Here is a 19,345-nt window from a genome sequence, read left to right as displayed (position 1 = left end):
AGGGCTCACTGCCCGGCAGCTGGACCAGAGGAGCCAGGACAAGCTGGATGCCATCTGCAAGGGTGAGTGGTCCCGCTTTGAGCACTGAGCACTAGGGGGATGAACGACCCAGGGCCACGGGCTGGGTTCAATCTCCAACACCAGTAATGTGGTCTTGGGTGAGAGTCACAAAGGGATGCAAAATGTAGATTCCCAAACCCCTGATCAGTTGCCCCCTCACCCTGTTGTGTCTGATGGTTGGCATGTGCCCAGGCACTTAGCCCTGACTTTGGAGCTGCGGCCTGGCAGATCCCCAAACTGGGGCTGAGCTGGCTGGCCTACACACATGATTGCCCCCCCAAACATGGCCAAGGTGGGGTGCTGCCTCCCACCTTCCACTCACTAGCCCAGTGTTTTTAGCAGTCACCTCCACATGGGTGCCTGGGGTCAAGCCACTGCTCCAAATGAGGCCAAGGTGACGTCCAGTCACCTACCTCCCTGCTGCGTGTCTGGACCCCTGGGCAGGACAGGGCAGAGCAGCATCTCCTCCACATTTGTTCCGGAAAAGGGCAGGAGGGTGACATAGCTCAGGCTCCTCCCTCCTAGAGCAGGTTCACAGCTGGGCCTCCCAACCGGAGCTAGAGAATGGCTGAACTCCCTCCTTGGCATTTCCTGGAGGGCAGCAGGGCACCAGAAGTTAGGCAGTGCCTAACAATGCCCAAGCCCCCTTTGTGAATCTCCCCCTCTCTGGACCTAAGTGCCCATCTGTGCATTGGGGAGGAAGGGGGAGGGTAAATACAGGCAGGGATGAGGCAGTCCTAGAAATAGTGAGTGAATGGGATTCATTGGGATTTCTTGACTGTGTCTGGAGGCTCCCTCAGCTGTGTAGGGCAGTGGGGATGTTTAGTGAGGGTTGCTGGTTGTTCCCGCTAGTCCTCTGCCTCCTGTCACCCAGCCTGCTGCCTCCTTGTCGTAGGCTGAGAGGTACAGAGCTGGCCTGGTGCACCGGGGCTCTCCAGAGCGCCGTGGCTCTGACCTCCATTTCCTTCGTTTTTAAGTCCTCAAAGGTTTGTAGCAGGACAGCAAGTCCTCGGTCCGATGCCTGGCTTCTCAGACCATCCTCATCCTGGAGGCCTTCAAGAACCATCCTCCAGCCTATGGACATTCATCGACAGGATGACAATGATGTGCACTAGGGAGAGATCAGTGACTGGAGCTGCCCGGCTGCCCTAGCTCTGGTAAAAGCCAGCCTCCCTTCTTCGGGGACTTGGTGCACCAGACCCCACCTGGAGCAGGGTAGAACACTATGTGCGAGACCATGGCTTCTTCCCCATTGGCTGCGTGCCCTGCCCAGTCACCAGGTCCAGCACCAAAAATGTACATGACCAGAAATGGGAATGGAGGGTGGAACATAAACACTACACAGGACGTGGGAACCTGTCAAAAAGTACATGTTGATGAAAGCTATCGAGAGGTTAACTAGTCATGTGTAATCCCCACCCGTACATAGCAATCCCCCCTGTACATAACAATCCTCTGTTTCAATTTGTTGCTTTCTGATGTATTTTTATGCTTTTATTTATTTGATATATTGAATAACTGTATTTACAGTAATACATACAGATAGAAAAGATCTACACATCTTGTCCTGTATTTAGAACACAGAACACTCCACTGGATCCCACAACCCATACAGGGAGAAAGCCGTAGCAAGCGCTGACATTTCCAAAATCATCTCAGGGCAAGAAAAGGCACTTGCTTGCTTCTACACTTGTACAGGCTAGACACAGGGTGAGGGCTAGACTAAGTGATCACGGTTAGTTCTGCTCCATCTCTGCCATCTAGGTTTCCATCTACAGCTACACTCAAAACGCAGGACGGGGTAAGGTTAGCCCATCACCAAAAGAACCTTAATGTAAAGCACTCCTGCCAGTGCCCATGGCAGATCCCCCTGTAGCGAGGCGGTGTGGCTCCCCTCCTCCACAGGGAGGGTTGAGCCCCGTCCATCTTCCCCCAGGGTGGAACTTCCGGGCAGAAGCCCCGCCCCTCAAAGGGTCAGGCGGCGACCCGGAAGTATAAAAGCCGGGCCCTGCCTCAGAGTCAGCAGCACGCGAGTAGTCAGACGCACGACCCGCGCGCTGGCAGGCTGCGACTCCGAAGCAGGGGGACCAGGCCTGCGGAAAAACCGACCCGCGCAACAACGCCTGACGTGCGGAGAATACACGCTATCCAGCCCCAACACGGGTGGAGAACTTCGACCGGACCCTGGCTCAGCACCCAGGAGACAGCCCTGATCTACCTGCCTCACGGGAGGAACCCATAGAGTAGATGATAACCCCGGCGGACCAGGAGGACGAAGGGATGAAAGTACCGGGCGGCGACTCCACAGCTAAGCCGCAGAAGGCCCCGAACGATGACCGGTACGTCAGTAGATCCCAGCTGAACACGTCAGCGGTTTGGTTAGGACCCCCCCGCTCACTCTGTCTAGTGATGTTCGCGGACACCCACGACCGATCTAGCGCGACAGCGCTATAGGCCCCGCGCTCGGAACTCAGAGGATGCGGGCCGGCCCCCCTTGCCACATAGACGGGTGCAGTATCTTCCTCTGCCCCCACAGCTACCCGTGTGTTTGTCCGTCCCTGCCTCAAATGGGGCCAGAGCCTCCTGACGTTTGTGCTCTGCCGCGCCCCAAAGGGCCAGAGCAGTGTACGTGTTTGGTGCGCAATCGCCCATCCGCCCGAAGCGGCCCTAATGACCGTCCGTCCGCCGCCCCAAGGCCAGAGCAGTGACGGCTGCGCCCATACTCGACAGCGGCCCGTGACCTCGTCACGCTCGCCCCCCAGGCCAGAGCCTAGTGCACTGTGTTTGGTGCCCGCCTGCGTCCAAGGCAGGGCCCCACTGACTTTGCCGTGTCCCAGTCCACTCCACAGGGACCGAATGCCCAGACAGTGGACCGAGGACCCGAGGGACAGGACCCAGTGAGAACAGGACGAGGCCGAGGTGGCTCCCCTCCTCCACAGGGAGGGTTGAGCCCCAGCTTCCCTCGTCACACCCCCATTCGAAGGGTATGATCATTTCCGCCCTGACACGGATGAGGCCTCATGTCCTGGTGTTAGGGGGCGCTGCACTCTGTACCCTACATATCCCCCATCTCCCAGCCCCCACCCTGGTGTTAGGGGGCACTGTGCCCCGTATCCTACATATTCCCCCAGCTTCCAGCCCCCCTGCCAGGCATTAGGGGGTGCTGTGCTCTGTACCCTATACCCTCCATCTCTCAGCCCCCCTGCCAGTCATTAGGGGGTGCTGTGCTCTGTACCCTACACCCCCCATCTCTCAGCCCCCCTGCCAGGTGTTAGAGGATGCTGTGGTCTGTATTCTACGCATCTCCCAGCCCCCTTGCCCAGGGTTAGGGGTGCTGTGCTCTGTACCCTACATCGCCCCATCGCCAGCCCCACTGCCCAACTTAGGGGGTGCTGCGCTCTGTACCTTACACATCCTCAGCCTCCCTGCTCAGCATTAGGGGTGCTGTGCTCTGTATCCTATGCATCTCCCGGCCCCTCTGCCCAGTGTTAGGGCCACTGTGCTCTGTACCTTTACACATCCCCCATCTCCCGGCCCCTCTACCCAGTGTTGGGGAGGGCTGTGCTCTGTACCCTACACATCCCCCGTCTCCCAGCCCCTCTGCCCGGCGTTAGGGGCTCTGTGCTCTGTAACCTACACGGGCCCCGTCTCCCAGCCCTCCTGCCTGGTGTTAGGCAGTTTCTAGTGTCTGTGAACTTACTGGATGTTCCAGAGTCTATCAGCACACACTGGGTGCAACACACTGTGGGTATCGATAGGGCCTAATGCTGGAACCTGACCTGAAGGTGGGATTGGCCACTGTCCTGGCGGTTAGGACACAGGCAGGTAGTAGAGGGGTTTTGCCTGGGGACCTGATTCTGCCTTTCTGTCCGGCCGCATCTCCACCCATCTCCCCAGACTCGCCATAGCACAGCACTTCGGGGCACCTGCTGGCAAAGTGGCCTCGATTCCCCACCATGCAGGCAGAGATCATTCAGCCGGTGATAGCCCTTCTCTCGAGCCCCGAGCACCTGTGTGTCATGGCTGCCTGCAGGGATTCAGGGCCAGCAACTGCCTGGGGGGAGGGAACAGGACCTGGCTAGGCAGTGGCTCAAATTGGTGGGTGGTAGTTTGGATTCCCAGTGAGCTGTAGGGGTGCAACACGGGGTGGGGGGGACACCAACCTCAGCCGGTTCATATCAAACTTGTCCCTGAAGCCTCAGTAGAAATGGGGAGGTTCACCTGGCAGCACGTGAGTGTGAAGGACTAGAGAGGGAGGTGGCGGACGTGCCCTTTTGATGTCCATGCCTGAGTGTACAGGGAGAGTAGGGGAGCAGGCTCTGCTCTGTCATACGGCTGGCAAACATCTGCAACTCGCATGCCCTTGGTGCACACACCCCTGCAGTGGAAAATCTACAGGCACAGCCCAGCCTGAAGAACGCCAACTCCAGTGTAAGGGAAGTCACCGGTTTTTTACAAGAGCTGGAAACTGACACTGGATAAGCCAGGAACTCCTGATCGACATTTTCGTCCCTCCAGAAGACTGACCCATCTAGTGCAGAGAATAGGGGGAGAAAGGCTGAGCTGAAGCTAGATTCATGCTCTCCAGGATGCCAGGGCGCCCTCATGCTCTAGCTGAAGATGGCCTGGGAGTTCCCAGCATTGCCCTCCTGCTGTTTGTCTCTGGGAGCCCTTGCCTCGCAGCCTGGCCTGTCTGTTCTCAGGGGCTGTGTGCTGCCAGGAGCACATGCCCAGAGCAGAGTCCCTTGTTTAATGCCAGGGGACAGCGATTGGGAAGGAAATGTACTGCCATGCCAAGCCTGGGAACGGGCTAGTGATAAGGCCCTGGGGTGCCTGGCATGTCAGTTCCCAGCAGGGTCGGGAGCCAAGTGCCTCCTGGAGCCAGAGAAGAGTCAGCGGAAGAGCCCACAGCGGCAGCAGGAGCTGTGTGTGCCTCAGCCCTTCTGTGCCGGTGAGTGGGCACCTCCTGGGTGGACAGAGGGGGCTGCAAAAATGACCAGGGCCATGGCCCTGCATTGTGGTGGGGCCTGGCCCCTCTGGGAGTTGGGTGGCAAGACCAGGGTGTCACTGGGGAGAGAAGACTCCATAGTCCTTGAACTGCTCTGGGCTGCCATGACATGGAGAGCCAAGAAAACCCCGACGGGGGAATGGCCCCTCCTGCTGGCAGCAGCTGCAGCCTCTAGAGCTGATCGGGGCATTAGGGATGGTGGCAGAAGCATCAGACTGACTGAATTGCCCTCCCTGATCCATCACGCTGCAGAGTTGGAGGATGTTTTCCACCCATCAAAGGGGATGGTCGGTGCACGGTGGGTTGTAAAAGCCTAGGATTGCAGGGGATTGGCCAGAGCATGAGGTGCAGGGGAGGCACACTTGTCTCAGCACAGGGCATTAGGGGGGTGGCGGTTGATGATGGGAGGCCAGTGCCTGCCCAGGTTACACCTGATGGCTCTGGCTGGCTGTTGGTGGCAGGAGAGGCAGTCAGAGGAAGCAGAACAGGCAGGCCCTGGGTTCCCATATCCCGCACAGACTGGGCAACTGTTCCCTCTCCCGCAGCGAGGACCAGACCGCTTCACTGTCAGTCCCTCTGCTCCCTCCAGCAATAGCAGGAGAGCAGGTACACCACTCATGACCTGACATTGTCCCTCCTTCCAGGTGTGGCACTCCCCAAATCCGCAAGCTGAGCCTGCATGCTGGGTGGGGAAGTGGGGTGGCCGCTGGGAACCAGGGCTCTGACTGGATCTTTGCTAGGCTGGGCAGCAAAGAAATGGGGAAGCCAGGGATCGCTGTGCCAGACCCTGCTGTGCATCGGGACTGCTCCCCTGCTGAGGCGGGAGTTGGGGCAAAGGTTTTCTCTAAGATCTCTGTCACTCATCCTGCAGCTTGGCAGCCCCAGGTATTACCACCGCTCTGTCTTTGATCAGATTCACCATCACCTTCCAATGCCTCCTGCTTTATGGGGCCAAACTCAGAGGAGAAAGAGGCCCTGTACTACATAGACGCCTTTCTCACAAGCAATGAACAGGTACTAAGAGCCCTCCTCTGACGCTGTCAGCTAGTGCCGCTGTCCACATGCACCATCACTCTTCTCGCGAAGGTGCATGGATTCTAGCCCAGACGGAACCATTGTGATCTCCTGTATAACACAGGCCAGAGATCTGCCCCCAAATATTCTGTTTAAACTACAGCATCTTAAAAAGTCCCATCTTGAGTTACCAAAAGTCCACCTGCCCCTGCTCAGTTGTTTCAATGATCTATTACTTTCTCTGTTTTAAAAATGTAACATTTCCGTTGAATTTGTCTCGTTTTCAATTCTAGCCCCTTGTGGACTTGTGCCACTGGATTTGGCCAGCCCAATGTGAGGGTTGCCCCCTTCGAGGGCCACCTGATGTATTGGATACCACTGAGCCCGCCTGTTTCTGCCAGTCTGGGACCCTTTACCTTGTCTTGCTGGGCTCCGCTCACAAGCCTCTTCCAGCATACACTCAGGCAGGGCCACGCCAGCCTGCAGAAAGACACAGACCCTGAGGTCAGCTCGTGGAAGACTCAGCTGAAGCGGCTTGTCCACCGTATTCTGGTGCCACCTCCTTGGAGTACGACCCAAGGTTTATGAAAATTCGCCCCCTGCCTCATGTGGAGAGGAATATATACAACTCTTGGCTCCTCCACCCAGTTACTAATTGCACAAATGGATTATGGTTCTGTAGCGAGGGGCTCCCCCCCCCCACGTTCCTGAGACAGGGAATAGGCCAGAAGCCTGCGGCCCGGCAGAGGCCTGGCCGCCTATCCCCGCCCCAGGAAGCCAAGGGGTGGGACCCGGAAGTTCAAGGCCCCCTCTGCTGTTCCCGCCCCCAGGAAGTCAGGGGGCGGGACAGGAAGTATAAAAGCCCGGTCCCAGTCCTCAGCTGGGAAGAGGCCGCTGGAAGGCAGAGGTGGGTGCCCGAGCTCCTGCTGGGCCCGGCTTACCTCACGCCTGGTATGCCGAGGGTACTGGCCTGACCTCCCCTGGGGCCAGTACCTAGAACGGCGGGCGGAGCCCTCTGAACGCTCGGTCCCTGGGGAGGACTGGACCGACTGCCTGGCCCCGGTTAAAACCCACGAGATGGACCGGACGCGACGCGGTACCGCCGGCGACAACCCCGACCGGACACAGATGGACTGGAACCCGACCGCTGACGCCCGGTACCCCGAGGACTGTGACCCGGACCTCCGCCGCCGAGCCGGCTGAGGAACCCATGGTTTGGAACCCCTGGACGACACCGATGGCGAAAGCAGAGGTACGCGGGGAGGGGAGGTCGAAAGTAGTCCGGGGCGGCTGACTACAGTCAGGGCCGGCAGAAAAAGGGCCCCCCTTTGAAAAGGCGATGGCCGTGGTGCATTGGCCAGGATCCCCACTGACCACCCATGCAGTGTGTTTCGGTGGGAACCCTAATGGCTCACACCCGGTCAGTGTGTTTCGGGCTGGATCCCCACTGACCGCCTTAGCGGCGACAGCCGCTCCTAGGCCCGGACTGAACGCAGTTGAGTGGGAGGGCCTGCGTCCCGCCTGCCACCGCTAAGGTGGCAGGACTCCTTCTTTACTTAACCTGATCGCCTTCCAGTAGTCCCCCTGCTGTCCAAACGACTGCTGTCCTGCTGCCCGGCCAGAGCCTGAAGGTGCCTGCAGTAGCCAGCCCCTGAACTGGCTGATTGCTCTGGCCCTGTCCCAAAGCCAGAGCCCCTGAACTGCTCATTGCGCTGCCCGGGCGCCAAAGAGCCAGAGCCTCTAACGCTGCTTGTTGCTCTCCCTGCCCAAAGGGCCCAGCAGCACTACACTGTTTGTTCGCCGCCGCCTACGCCAAGGGTCTCGATGCAGAACTACATTTGCTCAGCTCCGCTGCGACCGAGGCAGCTGAGCCCCGGCCAAGCCGTTCAGTATTGATAAGATAAGATTATTAACGCTACAAGAGGTAGATTTTAAGTGGTTATAAGAAGATCACAACAGAAACAAGCAATTACCTAGTAAATAAAACACCACATGAAACTAAGCTTTCCACATAATAAGATAGGATCTACACTAGGAAATACACAACCCTGAGTGAGAAATAGGTTGGCAGATTCTTAAGACACAAGCTGCCTTGGCTTTGCAGCTTGGATTTCCCAGGTTTTCTTACACAGGCTAGGAATCTCTCTCCAGCCTGGGACCATCACTTCCCATAGTTCAATCTTTGTCCCTCAGGTGTTTTCAGGTGTCTTACTGCAGGGAGCATAAGCACCCCCCCCATGTCAGTGTTCTTCTTTTATCTCCTCTTCCCACCTGCTGGAAAACTCTTTTGCTGTGACCTGGGTCCAACAGCTCCCATTGTGTAGCATTATCTCGGAGAGGCTTCTATCACGTACAGTTCCTGGGATAACCCTGCTACTTCTGTGCATTTCCTCAATAATCCATTGTTTGGCTTTTCTACTGTTGTACCTGAAAGGCTGTTTTGAACCTCACAACGTGTTTCAGGAACATATACATAGCTGAACTTCATAACTTCACATACAATGATAGCACATACAATCCAATGAGACATTAATGTCTAGCAGATAAAGACTTTTAGAATGATACCTTACAAGACATTGTACAGAATGTATCCTAATGACATGACAGTGGCGAATGTTGGTGTTGCCTGTCTCTTTCGCGGTCAGACAACAAACCTCGCCATCTGGGTTCGAGTCCCTGACATTGGGGTGTCAGGGTGTCACACCCAGATGTTCCTCCCACGCTGTCAAGCCCTCACTAACACTGTCTGGCTGCTTACCCCATGTTGCAGTTCCTCTTTGGACACCTACCCCATGAGATCTGCTCCTTCTCTTGTCCAGTTTCGCATGGAGCTGCCCTGTCCCCCCCAGATAGCATTCAGCATATCAAAGCCTGAGCAGCATGAGGGAGAAATTTTCTGACATCTCTCCACTGGCAGCTCCTTTCCATGCTAACCTTCCTATTTGTGTCTGTTCTTTGAGGGGCGAGGAGAAGACCAAGAGACTTAAGTTCTTGGATTGCGTCAGCATCTTCAGCAGAGCTGTCCTCACTAGGAGCTCAGAGAGAAACCTGGCTGCTTTTATCAGCAAAGTCCTGCTAGTGGAAAAGATAAAGGTAAGTAAAATATACACTAAGGCTGTGTTACTTGGCAGGTTTAGTGGTTGGCTTGGAGATCTGTGCAGATTTATCTAACTTCAGCTGCCAATCATTGGATCATGTCAGACGTTTGTCTGTCAGACTGAAGAGCCCATGATCAAGTATTTCCTGCCCATGTAGGTACTTGCAGACTGTCATCAAGTCACCCTGTAACTTTGTCTTCATTAAGATGAACTAATTGAGCTCCTTGAGTCTCTCACTATCAGGCATGTTTCCCAGTCCTGCAATCACTCTTGGGGCTGTTCTCTGACCCCTCTCCAATTTATCAACATTCTCCTTGAATTGTGGGCTCTGGACCTGGACACAGGATCCCAGCAGCGGTCACACCAGTGCCAAATACAGAGGGAAAATAACCTCTCTAACAACTGGAGATTGCCTTGTTTGTACATCTCAGGATGGCATTAGCCCTTTTCACCCCAGTGTCTCCCTTCCCTGAACGTGGGACAGTGAGGGCTGGTGGGTGGTCCAGTGGGCTGGGGCTCAGCACACCTGGGTTCTACTCCCAGTTCTGCAGTGAGACCTTGGACAAGTCATGTCCCCCTCTGTGCCTCAGTTTCACTCCCATGCCTTGTCTTGTCTAGTTAGCTCATGAGTTCTCTGGAGCAGGGACTGGCTCTCACTGTGTGCGCGCAGCACCGGGCACAAGGGGGCCTGATCTCAGGTGGAGTTCCTGGGTGCTAATGCTGTTGGAGCCTTTGCAATGCACTGGCGCATGACACTGGGGCATTGACCACAGACCCTGCATTGTGCTCCCCGGCTGGAGCCCTGCACATCATCAAGCCCACCATAGGAGCTGAGGTACCCAGCGCTCCCTGCCCAGCCCTAGCCAGTGCTGTGTGCAGCCAAACATGCCAGCCTCTTGTAGTGGCCAGTTCTCCAGGGCATTCTCGCCTCTGCTCCTCTCCCGTCTTCTGATTCCCCTGGGCACATGGCACCACGTGATGGTGCTGATGCATGTGGGCTGGCACCAGCTGGTTGGTGGTGGAGGGTCCTTCGGTGCCTGGCAACCTCTCCACATGGCCTTATGAAGATGTGGGAGAGGGAGCGAGAGGATTAGGACCAGTCCCCTCTGGGACCCCAGAGGCAATGGTGCTGGGGGGAGAGGGGCAGTTGGGTGCTGCTGGAGCAGAGTGACCGGAGTCGCTGCCAGCTGCATCACACAGGCAGCTCAGCGACCCCCTCTGGCTGAGAGGCTGGGCAGGCTGAGCCCTGGCACATGGCACTACCTGTGCCATGGGGGGCTCTCTCTCAGTGCTGCTGGCACTGTGCTCTGAGCTTCCTAGAAGCCTGCCCATCAGGTATCCAGAGGCAAGACTGTCCCTAGCAATTCTGGAGCAGTACACAGCCCCCTGTGGGGGGGTGGGGCAGGCCTCCATGGGCGGGGCTGCCCCAGGCCTCTGCAGGGGGGAGAGGGGACTGGCTTGGGGGGCAGGAAGAAACCACCCCCCAGCTTTCACCGGCAATGGGAGTGCCCCAAATTTCCTGTTGCCCTACGCAGCTATGTACATTGAGTATAGGTAAGGATGGCCCTGTCTGGAGGGTGGCGGATGCTGCGGGCTGGAGCTGGGCTCTCGCTGTTGGCTCGATAGGTTCCCCAGGAAAGGGAAGGGGAGGCAGGGCAGGCACTGGAGCGGCTCACCCCGCTGGGCACTGGCTTCCTGACAGCGGAGCAGGCGACGGTATTGGCCATGATCCCATCTCTGCTGGGGCAGAGGGGGGTGATTTGCGTCAGCAGTAGGCATAGCTATGTGATGTTGTGAGTCTGGTCTAATACCTCAGTGAAGGATGACAGGACCAGAAAGAGCTGATTAACTCACAGACTGACCTGACCAATGGCCGAACTTTAGAGACTTGTTAGGAAAATATGTAAATGAATAGAGCTTTGAAATGCAAGTCTGCATTGTTAGAGGTAGAAGGGTAGGTGTTTGCTCAGGTCTTGTGATGTAACCAAACAAGTCTTGTCTATTGCTATAGCTTTGATTCAAAGATCAAAAAAGGAATCCACGTTTAGGAAGATACTTGAGTGAAATAGTATTATTGTCTATATGTCTCTTTGAAGTTGTGGTAACCTGTTTAATGGATAAATGGACCTCCTCTAAGGAGAGTTAAGCCTATTGAGAAGGAGAGTTAAGCCTATTGTCTTCTCAGGCCAAAAGGCTGCTGGAAATGTATAAAAACCCTGGGACACGGTCCTGCTTCATCTCAGATCTGCTTTGGGTTTCGAGAGAGGGAAACCTTAAGCCATAAGGATTGAGATCCCCAGTCACTGACTGGAGTCACTCTGAATATGGACATTGGACTATAACTTACGGGCTATTTCTAAAAGGACTTTTGGCAACTACAAGCTCATTTCTACTATATATCTGAACCTCGAGTTGAATTCAAGTCTCTATGTATATTGATCTTTTAACCAACGGTCTTTCTCTTTTATTTTTTAATAAATTTTAGCTTAGTTAATAACAGTTGGCTATAAGCATGTATTTTGGGTAAGATCTAAGTTATAATTGGGAATGTGGCTGATCCTTTGGGATTGGAAGAACCTTTCTTTTATATGATGCGATAAGATTTTCAGTAACCATCATCATATCTGACGTGTATGTCTGGACGGAGGCCTGAGGCTGGGCACTTTAAGAGAACTGTGTTTGGACTTCTAAGTAACTAGTGAGGTACTACAGAAGGTGTTTTGTGCTGGCTTGCTAAACTATGTATTGGAATATCCACCAGTGTTTGGGGTTTGTCTGACCTCAGCTGATCCCATGGGCAGCACCGTCACAAGCTGTTCCTGACTGGCTGCTGCCTGCCATGAGGGGCATGGTTCTGTCCTGCAGGGGGAAGCTCAAGTAGTCACCTGGCACCTCATTGCATGTGCTGGGGCCATGCACTGGCAGTGGGGGTGAAGGAGTTAATGACATCTGGGCTGTCCCCACCTTCCTGCTCCCCGCCCCCCCCCCACCCCACAGCTGTGTGCCCTGTCCAGCAGGCTGAGAGCAATGGGCAGGGGCAGGGTTTGGATTCTCTGCCTGGATTCTGCCCTGCTGCAGGCTGATGCAGCATCTCTCTGCTGGCCCAGACTGTGCAGCTGCAGTGCAGACGGCTGTGGTGGGAGGGTCTCTTGCCCCCAGCGGGGCAGGACTGGCAGGCTCTTTTGCACTGTGACTGCTGGGTTCAAAAGCGCTTTGGTGCCAGCAGCCTCTAGTCTCCCATCCATGCCATTTGCGAGATGTCGTTTCTCGGCGAAGCGCAGTGATCTCTGCCCCAGCTGGTGAGTGCTGGTGGGGTCACAGCAGATAGCTGCAGGCTACATTAAGTCCCTGCTTGATGGTATGAGAGAAGGCAGCGCCAGCTCCCTCCACTGTCCCTGGCTTGTTCTCATCCGCCACCCCCCAGTTGGAGCCCCCGCAGGTGTTTCCATGTCCTGGGAGCCTGAGGGCAATATTAGCGCATCAGTCCCGCCTCAGCCCCCCAGTCCGCATGTGTCTCTTCTCTTAGCAAAGTGAAGCCACTGCTGTGGGGCCTGATACAACCCAACCTGCTCGCCAGCTGCTTCTTCAGCATCTTCTCCCTGCCTCCATCAGGGACCATGCAGGCTGCTCTGTACACCAAGAAAGCCCCAAACCAACCTTGCTGAGCCGCCCCAAACCCATTGCCTTAGCTACACTGCTGCCCTTCCGTGAGCAGCCCGGGGCCAGGAAGCGTTCAGCATGCACAGCCTCCCCGGCCTCCAGGTAACTAGGCTAGTGGCTTCCAGCTCCTGTAACCGTGGCCAGTTCGCCCCAGCTTCTCTTCTTTTGCAGGTGTCTTGAGACACCCTCAGCAGTGCTGCACAATTCCTGAAGTGGTGCCAGCTCAGAGCCCTGATCCAGTGGCGAAGCTGTGACTGCCTGGTGAGGGAGCCCTCGGGTCATTCACTGCGCAGCCCTCACTGGCAGGAGTGGGGGAATCGATGGATAGGGCACCCACCATTGCCCGGCTCTGTGCCGCCACTGAGCCCCAGTCCTGGGACCACACCTGGCCCTGGGTGTAGTCCCTGTGAGTGATCCCCCCGGCACAGGAAGGAGGGGCGAAAGCAGGACGTCCGAGCCACACACTTGGAACTTGGCCTGAGGAACTGAAAGACCTTTAATAACCCTGTGCTCCCTGGTTCTGGCTCCTAGGTGATGCGCTACAAGGGGAGAGCTGACAACTTCCTGCGCCAGAGCATAGCCTTCCTGGAGAACCCGCAGGCTTCAATTAGAGAAGCAGCCATCAGGTTCCTAAGTAACCAGAGAGCAGAGGAGTCCCTTTAGCAGCAGGGCTGGATCCAGTCTCACTCTCCTCAATCTCTGCCGGCAGCGAGAAGTAACCCCTGGGCGCCTGATTGTGTAATGAAGGCTCGGGGATGTCAGAAACCCGCAGGAGCAAAGCTCACCCCAAACTGCCCTGATCGGCTGAAGGGCCCCTCTAACCCCACTGCTCCCCATGCAGTCCAGATCTCCATGCTTCCTCTCCCCGACCCGCCGCACCAGCACCATGGCCTCTTGGTAGTGGAACCTCAAGGCACTATGCACTCCTTTGGCAATCAGCCATGTAGTAGTCCCTGGGGACTCGCCTTTTCCCCTGGGGACTCAGGAGCGTGGCCTGGCCAGCCAGGGGAGGGGGAAAGCCCCACTGCTTAGAAGGTGATAGGTGTTTTGACACCCTCGCTGGGGACGCGGTGATGTGACGAGCTGTTTGTGTGTATGTAGGGCTCACTGCCCGGCAGCTGGACCAGAGGAGCCAGGACAAGCTGGATGCCATCTGCAACGGTGAGTGGTACCCGCTTTGAGCACTGAGCATTAGGGGGATGAACGGACCAGGGCCATGGGCTAGGTTCAATCTCTGATGCCAGCAATGTGATCTCGGGTGTTAAATGTAGATCCCCAAACTCCTGATCAGCTTCCCCCTCACCCTGTCGTGTCTGCTGATTGGGTGAGGAATGGAATGGAACCCCCCAGGGCAGGGGCCATTCAGGAGACCCAGCATTGGGGAATCAGAGGGAATCAGGGATTCTGTGCTGCGGCTGCTACCATACAGGCCTTGGAGAGATGAGCTGTGAAAACCCCACAAAGCCAGCCCCTGGCACACAGCTCTGTAGCACTGGGACCCTGTACCATACAGGGCATGCAGGCTGCTCTGTATGCCAAGGTAAGCCCCAAACTGGCCGTGCGGAGCTGCTCCAAACAGAGTGGGAATCCTGCCCCCTGAGTTACCTGGCACTGGCATAAGAGTGTAATGATCACAGCTCTTCGGCAGGACTTCAGCTCAGGACCTGCAGCACCAAAGCACAGGCCTCACTGTCCGAGATAAAGGAGTAACTCTCTCCTAGGGTAGCAGTAGTAGGCATTTATCCTTCACGTGCACCCGCAATTACTGTGAAACAGACACTCCCTTCACAAGCACATTCATCCCCAGTGTGTGGCTGGGGGCACAAGCCTGAGATCGGCTGCTTCAGACACACACAGGCCAGGGGAACCGAAGCTTGGCTGGAAAAATCCCCTCCCTCTCCAAATGTGGAGTCCTCTCTGACTCTTCCAGTGGGTTAGACTGTGTGCAGTGGCCTCCCTGGGGACAGCAAAGGCAGATTGGGTCCTGTTGCCAGGAGGAATCTGCAGTAGGTCCCCTGCGGGTACAAGTGAGTGGGTGAGCTGGAATACCAGGGGCTGCCATGGCCTGGGGGGTGTCACACGCCAGGGATTGGTTCATTGCCTGACTGGGTAACGGCACTTCCTCTAGCTTCTCCTCTGCTCTGCATGCAGACTCTGAAAGTCATGGATGAGGTGCTGAAGACCTTGATGTGTGAGGATGAGAAGCCCAACCTTGTGAAACTGCAGAATATCTTGGAGGTCTGGAGGCACGGGGACAGGAAGGAGTCTAGTCCTGTAGCTGGGGTGGGGCTGAGAGACCAAGGCTCCGTTGAATCCCAAGAATGGGACCCCTGTCATAGTATAATTCCTCAATCTGAACCTTAGAGTTCAAATATGAGGTACTAGCATAAATTCCTCTAAGCTTATTTACCAGCTTAGATCTGATAGCGCTGCCACCAGCCAAAAATGAATTCCAGTGTCTGCGACTTGTCTCCCAAACCTTCCCTGCTCCGGACCAAGACTCAGCGCCCTGAGTCTCACACAATAAGGCAATACCCCTCCTCCCTGTTTCTTTACTTACCTAGCCTTTCCCTCCTGGATGCCCAGGCACCCCTATTCACTTCCTTCAATGAAACCAAGCAATCAGTTTCTCATCACTTCTCAAATCGAGTCCCGCAAATGCAAGCTTCCCCGGAACTCTCACAAAGACGATTTCTCCTTCTCTCCTTCTACTCTTTCCTAATTCTCCTCCTCACTTTCCTGGTAGCTGCAGACCCAATCCCCGTAGCCTACTTATACGCTAAAAATCCAACAGGTCCTTAAAGAAACTTCTATATATAGAAAGAAGAATAGACATAAATGTCTTCTGTATCAAGGGCAATTATCAGGGTCTTGGTAAGAGAAACAATCTGAATAAACAACCTTATCCAAATAAATACAATTTACACATTCCTGCAAACTACCACTGTAAATACAAACAATATTATAAAACCTAATGTCTTATACTGACTACACTGGGAACGCTCAAGCTAGTAGAGCATCCTCTCTCAGAGCCGTAGAGGCACTAAGACACGAACAGAAGACACACACTTCAAATCTCTCCCTGAGCATTTGAACAATCGGTTTCCTGATTAGCTCTGTCAGGTGTTCTGTCTGTTCCAGAGATTGTCCCCTAGGAGTGTCCGTCTGTTTTAAAACTCCATGACGGAGTCCACCACATCCTAGTGTCACCTGTCCGAGTCCTTAGCCACCTTAGCCTTTTCCAATATCTACCTAAAATCTCCCTTGCTGGAATTAAGCCATTACTTCTTGTCTACTTCAGGATATGGAGAACAATTGTCACATCTCTGGTTATTAATACCCTTACATATGTTGAGACCATTTTCGGGCCCCCCATCTTACAAAATACATCCTGGCCCTATTTGCTCTCTCTATGCAAATTTAGCTGTTATTCAACAATCTGAGCACCTAATATGAGACTCATTCTCTCTGGACTGCACTCTACTTCATATATCACTTTCTTATAGCGATCTCCTGCAATAATTGCACGAGTCTCCACCTTCGTACACTCAGAATGACATTTACTTTTTTCAACTATTGATTCGTAAATTCAGTGTATCCTTCATCACCTATGATAACCCCAAATCCCCTTTCTGGCATACTACCACGTATATAGCTTATTACCTTACCCTCTCTCTCTCTCTTCACTAGTGTTTTCATGCATTATTCTTCTTTCTACGTGTGTTAGGCACAGATTTTTTTTACTGATTTCCTTGTTGATTCAGACCACCTCTCCAATATTCAAGTCATTTTAATTTAACTGGCCGCCCAAGTCTTGTAACCTTCAGCTTGGTGCATCACAAACTTTACCAAAGCATACTCTTTTTGATTAACCAGTTCTAATTGAAATAGTGATAGTACTGGACCCAGCACCCCCTGGGACCCACTTGACACTTCCCAGTTCCTTCGTAGTCCAGTATAACTCCTCTTTGAGTACTGTCTTTCCATCAGTTGTTCGCCATTTATTAATCTTTTTGATCAACTGGCTTGTTTGCTTATAATCTCGGTTAATCACTCTGTCTTCTTATCAACATCATATACATCATCACATACTTGCCTCCCGCCAAATAGGCAAGTAACTCTGTCAAAGAAGAAATTATTTTTTGGCATATTGTTCTGGACCATCCATGGTGCACGTCCTTCACCCTATTACCTCCTCTATGGTTCTTATAAACTGTTTAAATCATTTGTTCAGCTATCCTTTTCGGGGGTACCAAGTTTAGGCTGACAGTCTATAATTTGACTTCCTCGTTCCCCTTCTTGAAACGACAGGATCTGTGATTCTCCCTCTCCAGTCCTATGTACCTCAGCCCTCCTTCAAAGATCTACTATCTAGGAGGATCATGACCTGCAATTTACATCTAACTGACTAAATCATCTTTACTGTTTTCCCCTAGTATGGCCTGTATTCTCCCCCCCTGTTATATTGTGTTGAAGCATTTGTCACTTAACTTTTAGTGAAAATAGTAAAAAAGCATTAACACTTGAATTGTCGTGTCATTCCAATTTTCCTTCCTCCCGCTGAGTTGTGCCCCACACTTTCTTCTCTTTCTATATACCTAATGATTTATAGAGCAGCGTTGATAGCCTTATGTCTGCAGTTAGAACTAATTTTTGCCTTCAAGCTTCTATTTCTCCTCGTGCTTGTTGCTATTTTTGGCGTTTGTTTTCCTTACATTTGTCCAATTGTTTCTCTCATCCTCTCCCTACAATCTTAGCGAGGTGCAGGGCAGGCTGAGGGCAGGTGGAAGGCTACCTGCGATAAACTCAGGCTGTCATCAGATCAAGGTGAGTGCCTGCTGACCCTGGCTCCTCCTAATTGCTCACTGAACTAGCCTCCCTGCTGCAGCCGCTTCCTGCCAGGAAACCGGGCCAAGACTAGCCATCTGCATCCTTGGCTGGGAGTCCAAATTCTAACGAGCCACTATGTCAGTGGGTCTGCCTCTGATCCGGGGCTTTGCAAACTCTTCTCCTCCAAGGACTCTCCCACTGTTCCCTAAGGACCGCCAGTTCTCATTTACCTGATGCTCTAATTTTGCTCTATCCTCCAAAGTGTTGCAATCCTCCTACTTCTTTGTCATCTGCAAACTTGACTAGTCTGCTCTCTTCAGCGGTACCAAAGCGACAACCCCACTTAATCATCCAGCCAAGCTTGTCACCGCGGCTAAAACCGCTCAGTGAGATTCCACCACTCCTAGTAACCATTCCAGTGTTCACACCCTCCTAGTGAACATAGTGTTTCCTATTACAACCTAACCTCCCCACTGACACTTCGAGCCATTGGCTCTAGTTCTCTCATCTCACCACTGAGAACAGCGATCCATCTTTTGCAACCCCTCTGAGTGTGAACTATCAAACCCCCCTCATCTTCTCTTCTGCAGACTAAAACCGTTCCCTCTCATCTTTATTCCATAGCATGTTGCCCTAAGTCCCAATCTTTTGTGCCTCTCTGGACTCTCTCCTCTTTAATCCTTCTCTGTGGACCAAACTGACATATCCAATATGACCTCACCAGTGCTGATAAGAGATAATCACTTTCCTCTCAGTCTTTGGCAATCTACCCTCTATCTGTCAGCCCAATCATGCCTCCCTATTGACACATCCCAAATGCACTGAGGTCAGTCCAACTGATCACCAGGTCCTTATTCAGCATATGTGGAGCTCCCCAGAGTAAAATGCAATTAAACTGCATCATGCATCTGTGCACTACTAATAGCACGTCTACACCTAACTCTCTTAGCTATGTCATATACACATCTCTACATCTCTCATATGATTATATATCAGCTCTTCATAGCACAAGTAAACCCTTCGGACCGGGGGGGGTACTGTGGTGCCCGGTGCATAACCACTCTGTCCCTGGCCAGAGTGGGGTGTGCCCTGCACTCCTGATGTCCGGGCCTGTCGACTGTGCTTCCCAACACTCGCTTCCTCTGCACACCTATATCACTCTTCCCTTCCACAAATTGCGGGCTCCTATCTCTTTATTCTATCTTCTATTCACTCACCCCATACCTCGCTATATAACTGTCTTCTCATCTATCTATATTCCTCTTCCACTGTTTATCATGCAGAAACACCGCGTCCATGACTTTGTATGTCAGGCACATGTCTGAGCAGTGATCCCTGAGTCCCTGGCCAAGTGTTGGGAAGTGTAAAACTCAGTGAGGCAATCTGCTTGGCATGACCCACCATGGACAGTCTTCTCGTGTCCGTATTGTGGTGTTCTGCCTGTGCAAGCAGGCGGCTCGTTAGTGTTCCCATGCCGCTATGGCCCCAGTCTATGGAAAAAAAACTATCCCCATTTTAGACCGAACTGCCCTGTGCTTAGGAAGGAAGCTGGAGAAGAGGATCTGGTGATGCATGGTTCTTTCAGGTGCAACAGTCCTAGGCACCCCACATCAATAGAGTGTTGATCAAGCCAAGCCTCTATCCCCACATCTCGAATCAATGCAAAACGGGGAGC

The sequence above is a fragment of the Chelonoidis abingdonii genome, chromosome 4 (genome assembly GCF_003597395.2).
Source record: "Chelonoidis abingdonii isolate Lonesome George chromosome 4, CheloAbing_2.0, whole genome shotgun sequence".
NCBI classification, from domain to species: domain Eukaryota; kingdom Metazoa; phylum Chordata; order Testudines; family Testudinidae; genus Chelonoidis; species Chelonoidis abingdonii.
The sequence above is the reverse complement of the archived record's forward strand: the minus strand, read 5'-3'. Positions refer to the sequence as shown.